We start from the raw sequence: 7111 nt of genomic DNA, 5'->3' as shown, positions 1-7111 counted from the left end.
CCAAGTGGAGTAGCCAGGACGTGCTGGACGTGCAGACTTCTGCCAGGCTGTGTCCAGCATCCCCTTTGATTCTTGGAAGGCTGTGAACTGGGACTTGTGGGAGATATTTCTGGGGGTTATTATCTAAACAGGCGCACAGGGTGATATGTGGGCATGGAATTAAACCTTTCGCTACATCTGACTAAAATGCAGGCTCCAAGAGGGTTTGCGACTGTAGCTGTGCCATTCTCTTTCCACAGCATCTTACATAAAATTGGAAAGTGGTTGTTCATTGTGATAATAATTTTAGCCTTTTGAGCTTGCTAAAAAGAGATATGATTTTTTTCTTTAAAAATAGTATTTCTCAGTCAATGGTGTTTACATCTACTTAAATTCTTGAAGTATGTTCCCATTTACTTATTAGAATATTAATAACTAACATTTTAATATAAAATTATATATATGAAGAATCCAACTTTGACCAAGTAATAGTAAGTGCTTACAAAGCACTTTCGTACGAGAGCCCTGTTATTAAGGTAGGTCTTAGTGTCCCTGTTATACAGGTGAGAAAAGTGAGACTTGTGGAGTTTAAACACAAGTAGGGAGTAGCAAAAAAAAAAAAAAAAAAGAAAGAAAGAAAAAGAAAAAGAAAAAAACCCCACACACTAGGGCCCAGTTCTTCTGACCTCCAATTCAATATTCTCTATCATTAATTAAATGTTTAAGAATTTTAGGAACTGTTGGACATACAAATCAAAACCACAATAAGATATCACCTCATACCTATCAGAATGACTGTTATCAAAAAGACCAGAAATAGCAAGTGTGGGTGAGGATGTGGAGAAAAGGGGGCCCTTGTGCATTGGTGGTAAATGTAAATTGGGGCAGCTACAATGGAAAATAGCATGGCGGTTTCTCAAGAAATTAAAAGTTGACCTATCATATGATCTAGCAATCACACTTCTGTGTATTTATCCCAAGGAAACAAAAACACTAACTTAAAAAAAATCTGCACCTCGGTGTTCACAGCAACATTATTTACAATAGCCAAGATATGGAAACAAGATAAGTGTCCGTGAATGGATGAATAGATAAAGAAAATGGGGTATAGATATACAATGGAATACTACTCAGCCATGAAAAGGAAGAAATCCTGCCATTTGCGACAACATGGATAGACCTTGATGGCATTATGCTAAGTAAAATAAGTTAGAGAAAGACAAACACCGTATGATCTCACTTATATGTAGAATCTAAAAACAAACAAACAAACAAACAAACAAACCAAAAAAGAATAAGCAAAGAAAACAACTGAACTCATACCTAGCTACAGATAGTGGTTGCCAGAGGTATCAGATGGGAGGTGAGCAGAACAGGTGAAGATGGTCAAAGGTACAAACTTCCAGTTATAAAGTAAATGTCATGCAAATAAGGGATGAAATGTACAGCATGGTGACTATAGTTAATAACACTGGATGTACATTTGAAAGTTGCTAAGGGAGTAAATCTTTAACATTCTCATCACAAGAAATAGAAAAATTGTAACTAAAAGAAAAAAGAAGAATTTAAGGAACTGATAATATAAAATACTACCATGGGGTTCACTGCCTTTGGGTTTTTCAATGGTCTAACTATGCACTATTTGTCAAGATAGTTGTCATAAAAAATCTGTGACATTTTAATAGAAATCCAGTTGTTGATTACATAATTCTCTGAGTAGGAAAAAAAAGTGTAGATCTGTGAAATTGCACAGAACATGTTTAAATATCTTTAGTTTGGACAAATTCTTTAACACATCAAACTTCAATTTTCTGAACTGTCAAAAATAAATAGTAATACTTGCCTCTTAAGCTTTAATAAAATAAGATACATTAAGTATATGAGAGAGTTTGTGGTACCAAATAGACCTTTATAGATGTAGCTCTGTTATTCCCTAGAAGTCAGAGTATCTGGAGGCTTAGCGTGTAAAGAACATGTTTTCTCTCAAACAAATGCCTGGGATCAAGGCCAAAGTGATGATATGCAGTGTGGACCGCCTCACACCCACACGGGGCTGCCAGGCGTGCCCGCGAGCGCACTAGTTCCCCACTTACTTCTCAGAACCCAGTGGAGCAGGAACATTCTGCTCCTTCCAATGGGCACATTTCTCTCTGGCTCTTGTGGCAGGGATTTAAGGGGCTCTTGCCCTTCACTGAGCTGACGTAGTGGGAGATCTGCGTGTAGGAAGAAAGAACAATCTGCTCTAAAGAGCCCTGCTGTGGATCAGAGAAGGTTATTTTACCATAAAAGGAGTGAGTTACACAACTTCCTTAATGTCATCCAGATGATTTTCTCCTTTTTATTTTTTAAGTTTGCTTCCAATTTCATAGTATTTCCTAGCAGCTCAGGCTCACCTTGGCACAAGCCATGGCTTCAACCTGAACAATGATTGCAGGTCAGGGGGTTTCTGGCTGTGCCTTTTTAATTTCAGAATTCCATTTCACATGAACCCCTTCCATGTGGATGAATGCTGTATAGTTTGCAAAGTGTTTAAAGTATATTAGTTCACAGAATTTTAGAGCTGGGTGTATTGACTCGGGGTCAGCCAGACATTTTCTGTAAAGGCCCAGGTAGTAAATGTTTTCAGCTTTGCAGGCCATGCAGTTTCTGTCTGCTGCAACTGCTCAGCTCTGCCCGTAAGAGTGAAAAGAGTCATAGACAATATGTAAAAATATGAGCATGGTTGCATTCCAACAAAACTTTATTGACAGACACTGAAATGTGACATTCACTTAATTTCACATGACACACAAAAGATCTCTGAGAACTTTTTCCTCTTACCTCACAAGCTGTACAAAAATAGGCATTGAAAAAAATAGGCATAATTTATCTATCTCTGAACTAGACAATTTTAGTCACAGAATCAGTGCTGGACCCACTGGAGATCTCACAAAGCTTCTCAAGACACTTGATTTGATAGGTGAGATTCTGGAGCATAGAGAAATTAAATGCTTTCTTCAAAGTCACACAGCTAGCAAGTTATGGGCCATAATTCTCATCTCCTAAATCAGATTTTTTTTAAAACCATGTCATTCTACAATAATCTTCATGACTCATACACATTCACGCAAGCATCTAGGATGAATTTGTAATTAATCTGTGGACGTAAATGTCTGTCTCCAAATAAGCCCTTCTGATCTCAGCCTGGAGAGACTGGGACTCTGCAGAGTGACTTCAACTGTGTTCCTTGCAGCCTCCTATGAGGGTCAAAGTAAGCGTGGGAGATCTCTCTCTCATGACTTATATTGCTACATAAGTTGAATATTAGAATTTTTGAGCTAAAAGGGTCATTGGAGATTTTCTTGGCTCATAGCCTCAAATCATATAAGAGAAATCGAGGTCTGGAGATCCTAAACGAACAGCCCACGATCACTCATTGGCAGGATTCTAGGAGTCAGGTCTTTGGACTCCCGGTGCAAAGCTGTTGCAATTGTACCTTATAGCCTGACAGGTTATGAATATGAATATGAATAGTTTATGAAAGGGAATTTTATTGCTTATAATTAAAGCGTGCCTTTTGTGTTAAAGTCCAGAGAACAAGTATAAAAATTATCATTAATTACCAACTTATTCTTATATATCAGGAACTAAACTAGACGTTACTTAATCCTTTCCTTCTTTATCTCCATTTTACAGGTAGGGAAACTGAGACTTGAAAGATTTACAATGTTCCATAGCTAGTAAGTGATAGAGCCACAGCACAAAACTACTGTTCTCTTTAAAACTTGAGCTCCTTACTTTCCACATCGCTCTGTGGGGTGCTTTTGTTTAATTTAAGCCACAGAAATTGATGTCAAGTGTCATTCAGTCAGAGCCCTGTGACCCCCTGCTCTGCCTTCCCTTGTTTGTTGGCTAAAATCTCAGGTGGCTTCATACAGGCCACATGTGTCCTCCGGCACATCCGAGGAAGGCAAATGTGAAAGCAGATCATCCATTGAAGGAGCAAACATCTCAATCCTGGGGCTCTGATTGGACCAATCCCAGGACTAGTCCATAGGCTGAGGATGGAATTAACCCTCAGAACCCATCACTAGAGCTAGGAGTGAGGTTAATCCACCCCAAATGAACTGCTGTCACATAACAGAGGGAAGGGGGGTCCCCCCAAAGAGAAATCTGGGGGCTGTAAGAAAAGAAGGGAAGAATTAATATTTTACAGGCAACCAGTGCATTTACCTTCCCATCTTGGTATCCCCTCCATGTTTATTTAATTGATAGGATCAACATTATAAAATTGGCAGCATAAACGTTGATAATGGTGTCCTTGGCTGCTTGCTGTAAAGTGGTAGGGGAGGAATTGTTGAAGGTACATGATGCACACCAATCTCTAACAAGTATCTTGGGATTCCTGCCTGCATGTTAAGCATTTTTAAATGAATAAGTATCAGCCTATCCAGGCAAGACCTTCCTAAACGATATGCAAGATTTTCCTGGAGGCTGAATCCGTACTTTGCGGGGAGAAGGTAAGGGACTAACAGTGACCCAGTCCTCTATAACCAAGTTCAGTCTCCTCTTCCCTGCCCGGTTCCCATGTCAGTCATCCAAGGCACCTCCAGCACTCCCTTTTAGAATAGCCCTCGTCACATAACACTCGGTGATGATTGTTACATGGCCAGTTTCTCCATGAGACCTCAGTCTCCTTAGGGAAGGACCAGTTTGTACCCATCTTTGGCCCTCAGCCTGGAGGGGCATCTCACCCACAGAAAGGGACTAAGTACTGCCAAAGAAGCAGTGCGGCTGTGAGGGATGGGCTCAGCTTGAGGCCCAGAATGCTGGGGAGGTCACTTAGCTCCTCGGAACCTCCCCTTCCACAAAATGAGAAAATTAACCATATCTGCCTCGTAGGATTTCCTGAAACACGTGTTATAGAACATAAAGTGATGAAAGTGTTGTTTCTTTTGATTTTTTCACTAATTCTAAGAGGGACATTTTCACATATCTTCACACCTCTGAAACCAAGGTCCATTCTTGCAATGGATGGAATGTTTATGCTTCCCCCAAATTCATATATTGAAACCTCATGCGCAAGGTGACGGTATCAGGAAGCAGGGCCTTTGGGAGGAGCTTAGGTTACAAGACCTCATGAAGGAGATCAATGCTGCCACGAAAGAGACCCCATGGAGCTCCTAGCCCTTTTGCCAAGTGCAGTTACAGCTGGAAGGCACCGTCTGTGAATCAGAGAGCAGACTCCCACCATACACTGATCTGGCACCTTGATCTTGGACTCTGGACATGTGGGGAATAAGTGTTATTTATGATGGTATTTTGTTATAACAGCCTGAGCAGACTAAGACAATACTGCAATCCATGTTTAAATACACTCCATACCTTAATTGACAATGTCTTGTCTTACGTACTGTCTCTTAGTATTACATAAAATAATGATGAATCTTATAATTAAAGGCATCTGATATTCAACAAAATATGACGTTATTGACATCCATGCAATAGTTTGCCTCTGACAGATGCCCCAAAACCTTTCTATAAGTCAACTATCCTACTTGATATGGAATCTAAAAACAAAAACAAAAACAGAACAAACAAATAGCATAACTAAATAGAAACATAGTCGTAGATACAGAGAAAAAACAGGTGGTTGCCAGAGGGGAGGGGGTTTCGGGGAAGAGATGAATAGGTGAGGGAGATTAAGAGACACAAATGTCAAGTTACAAAATAACTGAGTCACAAGTATGAAACGTACAGTGTGGGGAATACAGTCAATGATTTTGTAATAGCTTTGACAGATGGCAGCTAGACTTATGAGGGTGATGATTTTGAACTGTATAGAAATGTCGAATCATTATGTTGTATACCAGGAACTAATTTAGTGTTGAAGTCAATTATACATCAAAAACAAACACACAAAATTCATAGGAAAAGACATCAGATTCATGGTGACCAGAGGTGGGAGAAGGAGGAATAGGATGAAGGTGATCGAAAGCTACAGAGTTCTAATTATAAGATTAATAAGTCCTAGGGATGTAATCTACAACATGATAAAGATAATTAACACTGCTGTATATTATATATGAAAGTTGTTATGAGAGTAAATCCTAAGAGTTCTCATCACTAGGGTAATTTTTTTTCTACTTTTTTAATGTTGCATCTGTACGAAATGATGGATGTTCACTAAACCTACTGTGGTCATGATTTCATGATGTATTAAGTCAAATCATTATGCTGTACCCCTTAAACTTATACAGTTCTGTATGTCCATTACATCTCAATTAAACCGAAAGGGGAAAAAAAAAAGAATCAAATATTCCATCTGTCAACCTTAAGAGTTTGCCTCTACAGCCCTCAGAGTTTCCTGGATGCCTTTAGTAACTCCCTATCCATCTTAAATATATCCAGACCTTTTTGGAAATTATTGGTCTTCTTATTTCCACATCCCCTAGTTACAGTGGTTAGTACAGCACTTAATCTTACTTGTCCTCATTTTCCATTACCATCTCCCCACCTCCACCAAGTTTTAAGTAATGGGAAGAACTCTGCAATGCTTCGGAAGGAATAATTTTAGTTCTAGTCTGGTTTTGTCACTAATTAGCTACATGTCTAATCTCTGTCATCTGCAAAATGGGGATGCCAACATTTTCCTCACAGTTATGCAAGGTCGAATGAGATCATGTATGTGGACATCCTATAAAATGACTGAATTCTGGAATCTGATGAACAGAGGAGGCCTCCCTTCCCCTCTGTAATTTTAACCAATCTTGGACAGCTTCCAAAGACAACACTTCAGAAGAAAGGGTGTTTCATTTAAGGTGCATTTGATTATTTCCTATATTCACCACTTGATCACTGGAATGATTTCTGTTCTCCAAAGATCTTTAAGACCTGGGAAACAAAGTGACTGATTGTTACTTTTGACTGCACCCAGTTTCCAGTAAGAATGTGAACTCCACCGCTTTAAATGTCAGTGTCCCCTTGACTTTGCCTTCTGGCGGGAACTACTTCCTTTGCAAGGGCCTGCTAGGGTAACTGTTTTCAAGACAGTGCAAGCTTTAACTTGAAATTGTGAATTTCTTTCAATGTCACCACAGATAAGCTCCGTTTTACATTTGGTGACAAGTAATCACTAGCATCCGGGTTCCAC

This window comes from Camelus bactrianus, chromosome 29 (assembly GCF_048773025.1).
Source record: "Camelus bactrianus isolate YW-2024 breed Bactrian camel chromosome 29, ASM4877302v1, whole genome shotgun sequence".
Taxonomy (NCBI): Eukaryota; Metazoa; Chordata; class Mammalia; order Artiodactyla; family Camelidae; genus Camelus; species Camelus bactrianus.
Note: the sequence above shows the minus strand (reverse complement) of the source record.